The 18,612-nt window shown below is 38.9% G+C and overlaps 1 long non-coding RNA gene across 1 annotated transcript; it reads left to right on the forward strand.

Moving 5' to 3' along the window:
• Positions 1-849: 849 nt before the first annotated feature.
• LOC138879761 (uncharacterized) lies at positions 850-18,038 on the forward strand. Its single transcript, XR_011402717.1, has 3 exons — positions 850-1,287; positions 16,712-16,779; positions 17,778-18,038. It is a non-coding gene; the product is annotated as an uncharacterized lncRNA (long non-coding RNA).
• The last annotated feature ends 574 nt before the right edge of the window (positions 18,039-18,612 follow it).

The raw sequence follows: 18,612 nt of genomic DNA on the forward strand, positions 1-18,612 counted from the left end.
ATTTGTGAACTATAAGGAGCTTTGAGGAAACCTTCCGTTGAGAATGCGTAAAACGCGAAAAATTCGTAAGAGGAGTACAATTATTCTGCGGCTAATCATGAAACTTGTCAAATCTCTACAATAGCAAGTCTATCACTCTACATCTATCTAGTCTCAAGTAGTAATGTGAAGTAGAAGAATATAATAAGCAAGAGATAACCCAAATAGTACATTTATAGTATGGCGTGAACAAGAGTCTACCCGGATAATAACATGAATGTAGTTACGTACAGACTCTTGTCACCTCGTGCGTACGTAGTCCCCGCAATAAGTAACACATGTGAGCACCTAATTTTTTCCATGCATGGAAATAACTCCTAAAATGGATTAAAAGTAATTTTAATGGATTTTAGGAGTTTTTCTTTATTTATTTGCATTTCATGCATGTTTAATAATTTAAAATCATAAGAAAAATCATAAAAAATATCACATTTTAATTTCATGCCATGTTAGGTTTAATTTGCATTTTTTAGGAATTAGTCACTCTTTAATTGTTAGAATTAATACATAAAAATCAAACAAAGTATTTTTTAGTTTTTACATGCATTTGTTAATAGATATATAGAATTATTTTTGCCAAATTAGATTTAAAGTTAGGTTTTAATTTAATATTTAATTTGTTAGAATTTAAAATTAAAAGAAAAAACAAAGAAAAAGAAGTAGATTTGGTCTGTCAATTTCGTCTGGGCCAGCTTAATTTGAAGCCCAAAAATTCCAAATTACCCAAGCCCATAATATCCCAGTCCACTACCCAAATACCCATTCCCCAATATTAAAACCCTATCTCCTACACTCTAAAAAATACACATTAGAAACCTAATAAAAAAACCACATCTGACCAAAAGCGTCGTTCCCCCCTCACCCATCTTCTTTTTCCTCACTTCTAACCTAAAAACACAAAAAAAATCAAGACCCTCATCTCTATCCTGGCAACGGCACAGACCCCCCACCTCTTCTTTTCCATTCCCTCGTTACCCTCACTCAACACTCAATCACACACACATACACACCTGGACTACTGAGGGAAGAAGTTTGCACTTCAAAATTTAAGATCTAGAAAACTAAAAAAAAATCGAAAAAAGGGATTAAAAGGTTGTTTGAATTTTGCTTCATGGCTTTATCGTTTCTGGCTTTACAAGACTTTTTTCTAGTTATATGTTTGCTGGTTTTTTGCTGTTTCCGCTGGTGGATCTCACTCTTTATTCCAGACCTTGCTTGGTCATTTAGTGTTATTTTTACAGCTTCTAGGTATGTAAATTCTCACATATTCTCCTCTACTTGAGTCTATGGTTTAAATTTCGGATTGCTCATATTGAGTTCGTGATTGTTTACTCAGATTTTGATTGTGTTAATTGCTTATGGATTGACTATATTTGAATGTTTAGTATACCTATTCAATTGTGGTATTGTAAAATGTCCTCTTCTGTTGCGCCAATTGATTGATATTGGCTCATATAATGCTTAGGTCTAATTTGCCGTTTATGTATAATTACTGTGCGTTTTCATTGTTATTTTGAATGAAGATTTTTATATTCAAAAAGGTCTTCTTTGATTTATGATTCAAATAGCGTTAAGCATATGATTTTCATCGCCTCAATTTATTCATCTGTTTTCTTGGAGTTATGTACTTCTTTTATGAATTCCACTGAAATCTTTTGGATAAGTTCATATTAATCGTTTGCTACTTTGGATTAAGTGGCATGCTTGCTTGATACAATTATTAGATTGGTGTATTAAATTAATATGGCAATAAGTTTGGTTTAGCTAATTGGATTTTGTGAGTTGATTTGTTATATTTGGATTGGTTTGTGTTTGATAAGCTTCAAGAGGAATTGGGCATGAACGTAACGCTAGCCTTTTATCCACATTTATTTCATAATTGTAATAGTCAAATCTTACACCTACCCACAAATTACCTCCATAATTCGTGGCCTTACAATAATCTCAAAGTAGGAAGAACAATCTTATGAATATCGTAGTTTGCTATAGGCGCGATTAATAATGATTTATCGTGGCGATGGGTACGGTTCCCGTGGCATGGTCACGATACATAATTCCAAATTCGGGTGTGCATTTCATGTGACCCGACCACAACTTCGAAAAATAATAAAAATGAACATGTTGTAAATCGCGGGTGCATTTCATGTGATACGGTTTGCAATGTGTACCAAAACGATAAGTGTACGACAATCGTGGCTTGTTCTAGAAATAAATCCATAAATAAATAATAGCGGTTAAAATGTTAAAAATGCATAATAGGTTTAAAACATGTAATAAATCAGATAATGAGGCCAATTATTAATAGTTGAGCGACAGTGCTAAAACCACGAAACCCGGGAATGCCTAACACCTTCTCCCGGGTTAACAGAATTGCTTACCCGGTCTTCAGTGTACGCAGACCATAAATAAGAGTCAAATTTTCTCAATTTGGGATTTAAAATAAACCGGTAACTTGGGAAACCATAAATTATTCCAAGTGGTGACTCTAAAATTAAATAAATAATCCCATTTCGATTTATGTCACTTTAATTGGAAAAACTCCCTTATACCCCTTATTGGGTAAAAAGGAGGTGTGACAGCTCTGGCTACTCCGCTGAGGAAATGAACCCAGAACATCTGGTTCAAGGTTAAGAATTCGATCTTAGAAACTGTTATAGTTGGCTTTTATCTATTATCTGATTTTTATAAGTTTGAGCCTAATGTGCTCAATGCTACTTTTTACTGCTTTGATATTGTTTTAACTGTATATAAAACTGTCACGAAACCCTTCTTCTCTCTGAGTCTTCTAAATCTTCTGGGAAGCGTGAGCTTCGCGTGACTTCTTTTCTGTTAGAGTCATATCCTAATTTTAGAACGAGGTTCAGATAAGTTGCAAAGCCGATGAAGCTTCTGTATTCCCGGTACTCTGCCCTCTCCCCTCCGGCTTGAGCTATCCGCTCGAGTAAGCCAAGTCTAGAACAATACACCCAGGTTTCAAACCTAGAATGACATAGCCTCATGCTGGATCCCTAGTAGGAACGCTTGTTTGCATCACGTGCATTTGACTTTGGAGACTCAACACAGGGGTTGGGTCCGTCTAGGACAAGTGTACCCAAAAATTAAAAGACCATCTTGATGCATCCTACGTGCTACTTGCGCATCTATTTGTTTCGGCTTGCATGTTGACCGGCTTCTAGAATAAGGAAGGAAAATCAAAAAAAAATATTCAAAAAAAAAGAGTGAGAGGTAGGTATTTGGAAAATTCTGAAACTCTGCCAAAATTTTGAAAAAAAAAAGAGAAAGAAAATAAGCCAAAGTTATCAAAAGTCATGATTCCCTGTTCCGTCAAAATTGACCGAACTACGCGGGTCTGATTCTCACCGGATGTGAGATACATAGACAAACCTAATCAGTTCTGGCCCATTTTTTTAAAAAAAATCCAAAAATATTTTCTCTTAATTCCTTCTTTAGAAGCATTTCCTTAGAAAATTCAAAAAAAAAAGAAAAGATTTTTAAACTAAAAAAGTAGTTTCCTTCTTTCTGAAGTCTTTCATATGGAAAAAAAGGAAAAGAAAAATCAATCAAAAATCAAAATCCAAAATATGAGTTTCCTTTATTTTGAAGTATTTTTCTCAAAAATCCAAAAAAATTAGAACCAAAAAAAAGAATCCAAAAAAATATATTCTTTTTCCTTTTTAAAAGTCTTTCTTTCGTAAATGTCAAAACAAAAATTAAAAAATTGAAGTCCAACAATATTTTCATTTAGAAGTACTTTTGTAAATTTAAAAACAAAAAACTCAGAAATCCAAAATATTTTCCTTAAAAGTCCCTCTTTCAAAACTTAAGAGGCGACATCCAAAATCTAAAAATATTTTCTTTCTTCTTTAGAAAAAGAGAAAACAAATGAAAATTCAAAAAAAAAAATCCCTTTTTACTTTTGAAATTCCCAGAAATCAAATCAAAAGAAAATGAATTTTTAGAAGTCTTTCTTTTAAAAATAAATAAAATCAAAATCAAAAAATAATTTTCTTTTGTCTTAAAACTTTCATGGTCTGAGTTTTATAAAAAGTAAAAAAAAAGAGCTAGCTTATTTACTCCATTCTCCATCTTCCCGAACTATGCAAGATCTGATTCATGCGGCGTCATGATACGTAGGCAATCTGTCACGACCTTAACCCGCACCCGGTCGTGATGGCGCCTCTCGTGAAGACAAGGCCAGCCGACACTTCCCATTTTCCAATTATTAACAGTTAAGTATTTAAGAAACGGTCTAAACATGATAAAATAAATCTGAAATAACAATGATAACATAAATATGCGGAAGAACACCGATACACAGCCCTAACCAGGGTGTCACTAATGAGCATCTATAAGTCATAATACAAATTCGTTAAGTCAATAAACTAGTACAACTATCTGAAAAGAGATAGAAGTGATAAAGGAGTAGAGACACGGGGCTGCGGACGCTAATAACTACTTCATGAACTCCGAATGTCTGCCTGAAGCTGGAGGGATCAGCACTTGGGAGCGGAACCAGCTACTCCTGAATCTGCACACAGGGTGCAGTGAGTAAAGTGAGTACTCCAACTCAGTGAGTAACAAATGTAAATAATGATTGAAAGTAAGAAAACACGTAAGACACAAGGTATTCTATAATGAAGTAGTAAAACTATTTAAAAGCAGTAAACCAGTGAAAAGTTAAGTAACAATCCTTTTTCAACAAGTAAACAGATAATTGACAAGCAGTTAAGGTAAAGTAAACAAATGGAAGTTCACCCCTCGGCCACAGTATCAACAAATCCGCCCCTCGGGCAACATCTCAGAACAATACCAGCCCCTCGGGCTCAATCTCATATCACAATGGGTACCCGCACTAACTGGGGTGTACAGACTCCTAGAAGGGCCCCTTATGGCCCAAGCGACCTCGTGGCATCATCACTAGGCCATCGGCCTCATATCAATCAAGCCACCTCGTGGCGTACATATCTCACGCCCTCGGCCTCATAATCAGTATCAAATGTCTCCTCACAACATAGGACCTCGGCCTTACTCAATCAAAAATCCTCACAAGCCACTCGGGCTATAGTAAAACAGTGTTTCTCGGCCCAAACATCATTTAAAATATCATTTATGTATTAAAACTGAGTAAACATGGCCGAATACGAAAACAGTGGAAAATAACACGACTGAGTTCAAGTATATAGTCAAAACAGTGAGGAAATATCAATAAAAATCCCCGAAGGGTTCAAATAGTTGGCACGAAGCCCAAATATGGCATTCAACCCAAATCATCTCTCATTGGCCTCTTGTACTGCGTCACACTCATCTTGGCCCAAATTATCAATAGAGAAGGGCCTCTTGGCCTCTTGTACTGCGTCACACTCATCTCTCCTTGACGCAGCCACTCAAACTCTCTACACAGCTCTTATGTGCGGGACTGCGGCACAAACTTCTCCAAAAGGAGAATGAAGAACTGCTGCTAGGTAAGGGGTGCTACACCAACAGGCCTACACCTCTCAAAAGCCTCCCACAAAGTAAACGCAGCTCCCAAAAACTGATAGGTAGTGAAAGAGACTCCGTTGGTCTCCAGAGTACCCGCTGTACGAAGCATCCTCTGGCACTTATCAAAGAAACCCTAGGCATCCTCGCCCTCTGCACCACTGAAGGTCTGAGGCTGAAGCCTACCAAACCTCTCCAATGTACGCTACTCATCCTCCGTCATAGCAAGAACTACATAGTCCTGAGCAACTGCAACCGGCTGGGCTGGATGTGCCCCCAGCATCTGAAGTCCCTGCACGACCTGCTCAGGTGTGGGAGCGGCGGGAGTCTGATTGCCTCCCCCAGTCTGAGAAGTAGCTGTGGCTGTAGTGGCTGAAATCGCTTGAGCTAGGCCAGTGCAAACTACTGATAAGATCAGATCCAAGGCCTCCTGAAGACCCGGAATCACAATGGGCACAACTGGTACTTAAGCTGGTGCTGAAGGAGTGTCCATAACTGGGACCTGATCCTGAACTGGGGCAGCTGGTGGATCTACAAGTGCTGCCCTAGTTGCTCTGCCCCTACCATGACCACGGTCGCGTCCTCGGCCTCTGGTGTCCACAACTGGTGGTGTTGATGGTCGTCCATCCTGACTGGTAGTGCGTGTCCTCACCATCTATGAGAGAATAAAACAACAGAAGTTTAGTACTCGGATCAACAAATTCGCACGACAAGGATTTCAAGAATATGAAGTTTTTCCTAAAGGTGTTGCAGCCTCTCGAGGATAAATACAGACGTCTCTATACCGATCCATGAGACTCTACTAAACCTGCTCATGACTCGTGAGACCTATGTAACCTAGGCTCTGATACCAACTTGTCATGACCCTAAATCCAGACCCGGTCGTGATGGCGCCTCTCGTGAAGACAAGGCCAACGACACTTTCCATTTTCCAATTATTAACAGTTAAGCATTTAAGAAACGGTATAAACATGATAAAATAAATTCGAAATAACAATGATAACATAAACACGCGGAAGAACAACCATACACAGCCCTAACCGGGGTGTCACTAGTCATGAGCATCTATAAGTCATAATACAAATCCGCTAAGTCAATAAACTAGTACAACTATATGAAAAGAGATAGAAGTAATAAAGGAGTAGAGACACGGGGCTGCGGACGCCAACAGCTACCTCGTGAACTCCAAATGTCCGCCTGAAGCTGGAGGGATCAGCACTCGGGAGCGGAACCAGCTACGCCTGAATCTGCACACAGGGTGCAGGGAATAAAGTGAGTACTCCAACTCAGTGAGTAAAAAATGTAAATAACAACTGAAAGTAAGAGAACATGTAAGGCACAAGGCATTCTATAATGAAGCAGTAAAATAGTATAAAAGCAGTAAACCAGTGAAAAGTTAAGTAACAATCCTTTTTCAACAAGTAAACAGGTAATTGTCAGGCAGTTAAGGTAAAGTAAATAAATGGAAGTTCGCCCCTTGGACACAGTATCAACAAATTCGCCCCTCTGGTGACATCTTAGAACAATACCAGCCCCTAGGGCTCAATCTCACATCACGATGGGTACCCACACTCACTGGGGGTGTACAGACTCCTGGAGGGGACCCTTACGGCCCAAGCGCAATATCAAGCCACCTCGTGGCATCATCACTAGGCCCTAGGCCTCATATCAATCAAGCCACCTCGTGGTGCACATATCTCAGGCCCTCGGCCTCATAATCAGTATCAAATGTCTCCTCACAACATAGGCCCTCGGCCTTACTCAATCAAAAATCCTCACAAGCCACTCGGGTTATAGTAAAAAGGTGTTTCTCAGCCCAAAACATCATTTAAAATATCCTTTAAGTATTAAAACTAAGTAAACATGGCTGAGTATGAAAACAGTGAAAAATAACATGACTTAGTTCAAGTATATAGTAAAAACAGTGAGGAAATATCAATAAAAATCCCCGAAGGGTTCAAATAGTTGGCACGAAGCCCAAATATGGCATGAAGCCCAAATATGGCATTCAGCCCAAATCATGATGATGGCAAATAGATTTCACTCAAATACGCGGTAAAATAGTCATTCGGAACGGACTAAGTCACAATCCACAATAGTGCATGACCCCACACTCGTCATCCAGCGTGTGCCTCACCTCAATATAGAACTATGATGTGCAAATCCGGGGTTTCAAACCCTCAGAACATCATTTACAATCATTACTCACCTCGAACCTATCAAATCTCTAGCTCGCGACACCTTTACCCCTCGAATCAGCCTTCCCTCACGTCGAATCTATCCAAAATTAGAATGAGGACATCAAAATAAGCTAAGGGAACGAAGCCTAAGCGAAAACAATCAGTAAATAGCACAAATCCCAAAATTACCAAAACCCGACCCCTGGGCCCACGTCTCTAAATTCAATAATTTTTTCATCAATAGGTTCCTTATCTCCCTACGAGTTCATACATATCAAAAGTTCTGAAATCCGACCTGAAATGGTCCTTCAAATCCTCAATTAAAGACCTAAATTCCCAAGCCGTAGTTTCCCCGATTTTCACCCTTAATTTCCATGATTTATAGCCTTAATCCATGAAATAATAACATAGGAACATGCTTTAGGTCCAAATTCCTTACCTCAATGAAGTTCACTTGAAATCCCTCTTTCAAATCGCCCAAAAAGCTCCCAAGCCGAGATAAATATGGTGAAATAGCTCAAAATTCGCGAAGGCTACAATTTATACCTTCTGCTCAGTCATTTTTGCATCTGCGGCACAATACCCACTTCTGCGGTACCGCACTTGTGGATATTTCTCCGCTTCTGCGGATATCACTTAGCTTATGATTTTTCCGCTTCTGTGATCCTTCATCCACATCTGCGACATAGCAGATGCGGTCCATCTCACCACTTCTACGGTTCCTAACTCCCTCAGCATTTTCCGCTTCTGCGGCTCCTCTTCTGCACGTGCGGCGTCATACCTGCGGTCCCCAATCCGCAGGTGCGGAAATACCATAAGAGCAAAGTTCAGCAGCTGCAACAAGGTTTCAAACTCACCGTCAACCATCCGAAATCATCCCGAGGCCCCCAGGACTTCAACCAAAAGCACAAACATATCCTAATACCTTTTTCGAACTTGTTCCAATCATCAAAATACCTCAAACAACATCAAATCACCCAAAACACATCAAATTCAAGCTAAACTTTCTAAAATCTTCCGAATTTTGCTTTTGATCCAAAAACCCAACCAAACCACATTCGGATGACCTGAAATTTTGCACACACATCCCAAATGACCCAACGGAATTATTGTAACTCTCTGAATTCCATTCTGACCCCTATATCAAAATCTCGCCCACCAACTAGAAATCGTCAAAATATCAACTTTGCCAATTCAAGCCTAAATCTACTGCGAACCTCCAAAACTCATTTCGATCACGCTCCTAAGTCACAAATCACCTCCCTAAGCTAACTGAACCATCAGAACTCACATCCGAGCCCTCTAACACATAAGTCAATATCCACTTGACTTTTTTCAACTTAAGCTTACTCAAAAGAGACTAAGTGTCTCAAACCTTACCAAAATCATTTCGGATTCGATCCGACCAACCCAATACCACAAAACACGGATAAACAAAACATAAGGAAAGCAGAAATGGGGGAAATGGAGCGGTAACTCATGAGACAACTAGCCAGATCGTCAGACAATCCCTATCAGATTCGATCATAGCCATAATATTAATTGAGTAAAAAGTAAACTGAAAAAAAAAGAAAGAAAAATTGAGTGGAAAAAAAAGAGAAAAGAAAAAAGTGAAAAAAAGAAAGAAAAAAGAGAGTGACAAAAAATAAAAGAGTGACAAAAGAAAAGAAAAGAGAGTCCTAAAAAATAAAAGAGCGACAGAAATGAAATGGAAAAAAAAAGTCAAGATTGATTAAAGAGAGGCAGAAATAAAAGAAAAGAGGTACATACTGAAAGAGGTTCGTTAAGGTCGCGATGAAACATGCAACCGTTCAAACACAAGGTAGAAGTATTTAACTGTTAGGTGCATTGCATCCCAACATGCGATTTCCTATATGTTAAATGTCTCAAAACTAACAAGGTTGTGGTGTGATCAAATTAGCTAGGTTCTGTTTAGGTGGTTGGTTTTGTTGGTATGCGATAATGAACGTGCAACCTTGCACACGGCCACAACATTATACACAAAACCGAGCTCCACCTCCCAGAAATGCCCATCCTTACCAAGCTCCATATAATCCCTAATCAAATGTTCCCTAGTACAATCCTCACCCAAGAGAGCCTTTCAAAATGAATCACTTCACCCCTATTTGGGAATCATACTCGGGCTTGTTCCAAAAGCTAGTCAGGCGAGGTTTGCTGTAGCTAGTGGCCCCAAACCGGCCAAAGCCCGAGTCTCGCTCGCATCAAGCTGATGCTAGATGTAAGTACCACTCTGGAGCAGTGGGACACAATACAGAGGATTGTTAGATCCTCAAAAGGGCAGTTGAAAAATAGATTGAAGCTGAAAGAATCATTCTCCGGGACGAAGAGGCTCCTGATGTGATGAACAATATGTTTCCTGCTTACAATGAGGAATTCGATCCGGCACTGAAGGGCATTGTATCCATCGCCAAGACAGAAGAAAAGCAAAATGGCCGCCAAGCCTAAAAGTTCCCTATCAGATGGGAATCTTGGTAGCCAGTCTTGCTATACTTTCTGCGTCCGGATTATCTCGGGGTGTGATCCTAATGTTTTACTTTATTATCTTACTTTCCGATGTAAACCCTTCTATTTTTAAAATAAAAAAAAAACACAAAAAAATCAAATAAAATTAATATTTCATCGTCTAGGAATTTCTTTTTTCTTAATCTTGTCACTTTTCTTATTCTCTTTTTAGTTCTGTTAAAATGAAAATTTCAATCACATGACATGCTTGCGGACTTCATGCCCGTATCCTAAAACATTGTTAGACCTCGAAATAATGAATCAAGAATTAGATTGCAATGAAGATAAGTTCAAGGAAATAAAACAAAGAGTTGGAACTGCTTCAGGAAAATTGGTTCCAGATTGGAAAGGTCCATACATCGCAACAAGAGTACTGCCAAAAGAGTGCATTGTACTTGGGACACATCAAAGGAAATGTCCCTAAAACAACTGTCAATGCAAATGCAGCCAAAAGGTACTATGTTTGATCCTTCATATAATATTAATATTCTCCGGTTGGGATGACGAAGGTTTTCATTCTCACTACCCAAACACCATTAACCCTTTTGTAAACTATTTGAGCTGGTTACTCTTCTTTAATTACCCTCTTTGGAACCTAAAAGTGTTATTGAAAAAAAATAAAAAAGGAGAAGAAAAGAACAATAAAAAAAGAAGAAAAGACAAAGAAAATGAAAAAAAAGATAGGAAAAAGGAAACAAAAAAGAACGAGAAAAAAAAAGAAAATCAAAAACAAAGTTCCCTGAACTACGTTTGACTTGATTTCGAAAGGATACGTAGGTAGCCTCTCTCTGGGGTTCAGTCACACCAAAATAAAAATCTAGATTCCCCAAAAAATAGAAGCTGAAACTGGGGCAGAAGTTATAATGGTTTGGCGATGGTTTTCGCCTGAAAGGTTCCAAAGTTGTAATTTAATCCAAATTCTTTTTATCCCAAATCCTATTCAAGTCCTTCCGACCAATAGATAAAGATTTCCAATTGGAGGATATAGTTACTTGGACCTGATACAACCAAATGAGAGAAATAAAATGAGAGAGTCTTATTGGTGAAAACCCACACGAGCACCGTGAGGCGACAATAAGTAGAGAAAATAAAAATGAGAGAGTCTTGTTAGTGAAAACTTGTAAAGAGCACTATAAGGCGATGGTGAGAAGAGAAATGAGAGAGGCCAGCTCGTGAAAACCCGCAAAGGGCGCCCCTAATCGAAAAGAGGATCCTCATAGCCATCAGCATCGACAGAGTCCTGGCAAGGTTTCTCAGATTTTGAGGCAAAAGTTGTGATGAATTTTTGAAAGTCGGATGATTTATACAGATCAGGCATCCAGTCCAAAAGGTATGTCATATTCATTGAAGTCCGCATGTACTCCAGATAAGTCCTTCTTTCCTTTACCCGAAAGGGACACTTCTTGTTTTAAACTCATTCTCCATTCCATTGTTTGTTTTCTTTGAATCTCTTTCGGTCTAAATCTGTTTCGAAACTAAGACAAAGAAAGGATGGTAAGACTGATTTACAGGGTTCTCATTTGATACAAGTCAATATGCAAAAGTCACCAGTCTCGGGAAGGGCATCAAGTCGACCTCGACTGGCCATGGTGGCTGATGTTTTGAAATTGAAAACTCTTGGAAGGAGAAAATCAAATTGAAGTGCCTATAAAAAAATAAAGTTGAAAAGGTTGTGTCCCATGCGGCTAACTATTCCGGCAAAGGTTTGAAAAGCCAAGGTACCCCAAATGCTTTGAAACTGAAATTGGAAGAAAGAAACTAGAAATGAAAGCCTACAAAGGCGAAATAAAGTTGAAAGGTTAAGTCCTACACAACTAACCGTTGCAGCTAAGTTTGAGGAGCCAAAAGTTTCCCAATGCTCCGAAGTTTTTATAAAAAAAGAAAGAAAAGAAAAAACGATGAAGAAGAAAAATAACAAGTCAGAAAAGAAAGGCCTAGAAGGCAAAATAAAGTCGAAAAAGTTGAGTTCCACCGACCAACCGTCATGGCAAAGTCTGGAAAAACTAGAGGTTCTCCAAGGCCTGAAATAAAATCGGTCCTCAGGGAACAAGCAGTTGCAGTTGAGATCTTCATCAAAGAAGTCGGGGCGAGATCAAGTGATTGAAATGCTCAAGGCCACAAAACCAACCATTGTTTCAAATTGACAAATTGTTCTTTGTTTTGAAAATAAATAAATAGGAAACATGTGCAATCCAAAAGCAACCTTGCAAGAAGCAAGTGCGACCAAAAAGAAACTTCGCAAGGGCTAGAAACAGCTTTGCAGCAACAACCTAAAAAGGGAAGTCTCTTCCAAAATTCTTTCCCGCATTTACTCATTCTCTAAAATAAAAAAAATGACAATGAAATGAAAAGAAAGAAAAGAAGAAAAATTCAAAATCATGGTAGTATAGGGTCTCCAATCCCTAGCTGCGTCTTTTCCAGCATAGGGTCTCACTCCCTAGTTGATGCCGGCATAACCCGATGACTTTTCCAATATAGGGTCCCACTACCTAGTTGATAACGACATAACTTGGTGATTTTTCCAACATAGGTTCCCACTCCCTAGTTGATGCCGGCATAACCCGATGACTTTTCCAACATAGGATCCCATTCCCTAGTTAATGCCAGCATAACCCGACAATCTTTCCAACTTAGGATCCCATTCTGTAGTTGATGTCGGCATAACCCGATGACTTTTTCAACATAGGTTCCCACTCCCTAGTTGATGCCGGCATAACCCGATGACTTTTCCAACATAGGATCACACTCCCTAGTTGATGCCGGAATAACCCGATGACTTTTCCAGCATAGGGCCCCACTCTCTAGTTGATGCCGGTATAACTCGATGACTTGTCCAACATAGGGTCCTACTCTCTAGTTGATGCCGGCATAACTTGATGCTTTTCTAATATATGGTCCCACTCCCTAGTTGATGCCGACATAACCCGATGACTTTTTCAACATACGGTCTCACTCCCTAGTTGATGCCGGCATAACCCGATGACTATTCCAACATAATGTCCCACTCCCTAGTTGATGCCGGCATAACCTGATGGCTTTTCTAACATAGGGTCACACTCCCTACTTGATGCCCGCATAACCTGATGCCAACATAGGGTCACCACTCCCTAGTTGATGCCAACATAGGGTCTCCATTCCCTAGTGTTGATACCCAATTTTTCCCTATATATTTTTAATCTGCATAAATACCTTCAAAATAACATGTATATATATATATATATGAATAAATACCTTTACAATAGCAGATACATATATATATATATATAAGCATGCACAAGGTTTTTATAATTTTTCCCATAATTTTAAGGATTTAAATTGATTTATTTCCTTCCCTTTTATTCATAAAATCTCCAATAATTATCCCTCAAATTATTTTTATGGTGATTTAGTCATTTAATTCTATATTTATGCCAAAATAGGGTTAAAATATTTTTTATGCATTTAATAATTGCATTTTGTATTTTTAAAGCTAAATTGCGTATAATTGCTATGTTAGCCCCATTAATGTATAATTACATTTATATGCATAAAATTGATCTCCTATATTTTTAAAATGTTAAATATCTATTTTAAATCATTTTAGTACATGAAATTATTTATCATTTATTATAAATTATTTAGGGAAAATTGGCTATTTAAAATATAGCCAGATTTGCATTTCAATTGTAGCCCAATTTAAACCCAACCCCAGCCCAATTTCAGATTAAAAACACCTGGCCCAAGCCCTGAACCCGCCTACCCAACCAAATGCCATTTTAAATCTTGGCCGTTGATCTAAAAGATCAACGACCCTCGTCTGTTCTTACCATTTTTAATTCCAACGACCCTTAACCCTAGCTCATTGTTCAGATACCGCCGCTTCTGTATTCTATCATCTCCTCTCCTCTCTCAACCACTCAACCTAACCCTATCTCCTTCAACCGCCGACCTTCTTCTCCGGTCTTCTTCGGTGATCTTCCTTAAACTCCTAAGCCTCCATTGGCTCCTCTAATGATATGCTTGCCTTCTATAAGGTCTTCAAGGGCCCTGGGCCACACCGATTTGCATCTAGGGTTTGCTATTTGTCTGTTCTTGGCTACTTCAGTGTGATTTCAAGCAAAATCATGTTGTGTTTGTTACGATCCTTGGGATTCTAGACCAGCTCTTTCATCTCTATTTGGGTTTCTTCTAAAACCCTAATTTCTACCTACATCTTCTATATCTGTACAGTTTTAAAACAATTTGAGTTCTCTTCTTTAGTATTTTACACTGTTGTTGGGACTCTTTTAAAAGAATCATCGATTTCAGTTTAAAACTTTGTTTAAACTGATTCCTTATGTTTAAACTTCCATCTCTTGCATATTCCGACTGATTCTATGATTTTACTGTCTTTTCAACTCGCCTATGTTGAAAGCCCTAATTTTCTGGACTTCTTCGTTTGGTTCTGTGTATTAGCATGACTGCTCGTTTCTTGTTTGAGTTTCTATGACTATCTTGCTTCGAATATGTTCTTACTAAGTTCTTAGGCTAATTTATATCACCTCTATGGGCTTATGTTCATCTTGATTGTTTGGACTTGCCTCTTTCTATCGATACTGTTTAACCTGCATGCTTGCTAGGTCTGGTTATTCTTATCTTCTCTATTTATATGATGAATACAGAATCATGACTCCCTCTTTGATTGATTCTGGATTCCCTATTTTTGGATTTGATTGAAATACCTTCCTTTAAACCCTCAATTTCTACCTCTTCTATTCAAATTAACTGATTCGCCTACCTTGTCTGTTGTGGTACTTTATTCTTACTGGCTATTTCCTTAATTAGAGTGTTCTAAACTTAGCCCTAATTGTTTACCTTATACTTACTGAATTTGAATCTTTTCTTATTAGTCATACACTGATTTCTTTCCTTATATGCTACTTGTTCGTACCGTTTGAATTGATTCCCTTAACTCTAGGGAGTACTTGTCCTGATTTTGCTCTAATTGGTTTTGAGTTCCATAATCGTTATGCTACGATGATTCTTGCCTTATTTTACCTAATTTTCAAACTACTATATATACATACTCTCTCACTAACACAAACACACGAACACTTTGGTTCAAAAGCTCTCTCTTTCTCACACTTAAACTTTCTGCTCTCTCTCTCTCTCTCTCTTGTGCTACTTGTTACTATTTTGAGTTAGCCGGCTGCAAGCCAATGATAAATATTGCGCTCTCCTACTCTTTCACTCTTGCTTACTGTCTTCTTTACTGGTATGTTCTAATTTCAATTCAAGGTCCAAAAACAATATGGTTCTTTTATTGCTTTAGTTCATCCTCTTTCTAGTTTGCTTTTACTTATGGTTTTGCTGTGAAACCTACAGTTAATTATGATAACTCGGCCAGTCGTCTCATGAGTTACCGCTTTGTTTTTCCCATTTCTGCTTCTTTATGCTTTTTTTATCCATATTATGTGATATCAGGCTGGTCAGATCGAATCCGGAATAACTTTGGTAAGGTTTGAGACACTTAGTCTCTTTGGAATCAGTTTAGATTGGAAAAGTCAACCGGATGTTGAATTATGTATTAGAGGGCTCGGATGTGAGTTTCGATGGTTTGGTTAGCTTTGGGAGGTGATTTATGACTTAGCAGCGTTATCAGAATGAGTTTTAGAGGTTCGAAGTAGATTTAGGCTTGAATTGGCAAAGTTGATATTTTGATGATTTCCGGTTGATAGGTGAGATTTTGATATAAGGGTCAGAATAGAATTCTGAGAGTTGCAGTAGTTCCTTTGTGTCATTTGGGATGTGTATGCAAAATATCAATTCATTCGGACGAGGTTTGGTTGGGTTTTTGATCAAAAGCGTAATTTTGAAGATTTTAGAATTCTTAGGCTTGAATCCGATGTGATTCGGTGTTTTGATGTTGTTTTGATTGTTCCGAAGGTTGGAACAAGTTTGAATGAGGTTTTAGGATATGTTGGTGCCTTTGGTTGAGGTCCCGGGGGCCTTGGGTGAGTTTCGGATGGTCAATCGGACCATTTCATGCCTTAGAGAAGTTGCGGAATTGCAAGTTCAGCTGTTGCAAAGATTCCTTCTCTGCGATCGCGTAGGGCTTCTTGCGATTGCATAGAAGTTTTTGAGGGGGAAGTCCATTTGTTCTTCATGTTCGCGAAGGTTGATCTGCGATCGTATAGAATGGTGAAGTTGTTGATCGCGAACGCGTAGTGAAGGTCGCATTCACGTAGAGTTAAGTGGACCTGGGGTCTTGACTTGAATTTGTTCATTACGAACGCGGTAGGAAGTCCGCGATCGCGTAGAGTTAGTTGCCTGGGCATCGCGTTTGTAGGGTGTCTTATGCGTTCACATAGAGAAGTTTTTGGGTGCTGAGAATTTGTGTTTCGCGATCGCGAAGGATTTCCCGCGATCGCAATGAAGGAAAATAGGCCTAGGCAGAAGGTTTAAAAGGTCGTCTTGTCCGTGAATGTGGGGTTTATTTCCCCCATTATTGGTTGTTTTCTGATTTTGGATAGATTCGATGTGAAAGTAGGCCGATTCGAGGGGCAAAGGCATCGCGAGTTAGAGATTTGACCTGTTCGAGGTGAGTAATGATTGTAAATGATGTTCTGAGGGTTTGAAACCCCGGATTACACATCATAGTGCTATATTGAGGTGAGGCACATGCTTGATGACAAGCGTGGGGTCGTGCACTCTTGAGGATTGTGACTTGATCCATCCTGATTGATAATTTTACTGCGTATTTGACTGAAATCTATTTGTTGTCATTATTATTTGGGTTGAATGCCGTATTTGGGCCTTGTGCCAACTATTTGAACCCTTCGCGGATTTTTATTGGTATTTCCTCACTGATTTGACTTTATACTTGAACTCAGTCATGTTATTTTCCACTATTTTCATACTCAGCCATGTTTACTCAGTTTTAATACATAAATGATATTTTAAATGATGTTTGGGCTGAGAAACACTGTTTTACTATTGCCCAAGTGGCTTGTGAGGATTTTGACTGAGTGAGGCCGAGGGCCTATGTTGTGAGGAAACATTTGATACTGATTATGAGGCCGAGGGCCTGAGATATGTACGCCACGAGGTGGCTTGATTGATATGAGGCCGAGGGCCTAGTGATGACGCCACGAGGTGGCTTGATATTGCGCTTGGGACAGGGGCCCCTCTAGGAGTCTATACACCCCCAGTGAGCGCTGGTACCCATTGTGATGTGAGATTGAGCCCGATGGGCTGGTATTGTTCTATGTGATTGCCCGAGGGGCTGGTACTGTTCTGGTATATTGCTCGAGGGGCAGATTTGTTGATACTGTGCCCGAGGGGCGAGCCTTTATGTGTTTACTTTTCATAATTGACTGTCAATCACCTGCTTAATTATTGAAAAAGGCTTTCTCATGAAACTACGTTGGAGTTAAAGGATTTTAAGTATCTTTCACTGATTCACTAATTTTAAATGGTTTTACTGCCTCATTATAGAATGTTATGTGCCGTACGTGATTACTTGCTTTTAGTCTTTATATACCTTTGTTACTCACTGAGTTGGAGTACTGACATTACTCCCTACACCCCTGTATGCAGATTCAGGCGTTGTGGATTCTGCAAGTGTAAGTTGAGAGCTCCCAGCACATATTAGAGACCACGAGGTAGTTGTTTGACGTCCGTAGTCATGTGTTTCTCCCTCTTTATCATTTCTATCTTATATCAGACATTTGTAATAGTTATAGACTTTTCAGACTTGTATTACGTTTTATAGATGCTCTTGACTAGTGACACCCTGATATCGAGCTGTGTTGGGTTGTTCTTCCGCGTATTTATGATATTATCTGCTACTTTGGATTATTTTATCATGTTTTGACTGTTTCTAAATGCTTAATTGTTAATAAAATTGGAAAATGGGAAGTGTCGGCTGGCCTTGTCTTCACAAGAGGTGCCATCACGATCGGGTCCGGGTTTGGGTCGTGACAAGTTGGTATCAGAGCCTAGGTTACATATGTCTCACGAGTCATGAGCAGGTTTAGTAGTGTCTCAGGATCGGTACTGAGACGTTTGTATTTATCCTCGAGAGGCTGTAGAGCCTTTAGGAAAAACTTCATATTCTTGAAATTCTTGTAGTATAAATTTGTTGATCCGAGTACTAAACTTCTATTGTTCTATTCTCTCATAGATGGTGAGAACACGTGCCACCGAGCAGGATGGACAACCACCAGTACCACCAACTGTGGCCACCAGAGGCCGAGTGTTACACCCCATGTTTTCGTATGTAAGAGTACGTCATAAGTCAATTAATGTAAGTTCAGAAATGGAATCATCTTTCAAAAGTATACAAAGTTAGTTCATCATGTTAACGTGGATGTTACAAATATTTAAGATCATTGATACCATGTAGCAAGAGAGTTTGAAGGCTTAGAAGCTA

The sequence above is a fragment of the Nicotiana sylvestris genome, chromosome 1 (genome assembly GCF_000393655.2).
Source record: "Nicotiana sylvestris chromosome 1, ASM39365v2, whole genome shotgun sequence".
NCBI lineage: Eukaryota > Viridiplantae > Streptophyta > Magnoliopsida > Solanales > Solanaceae > Nicotiana > Nicotiana sylvestris.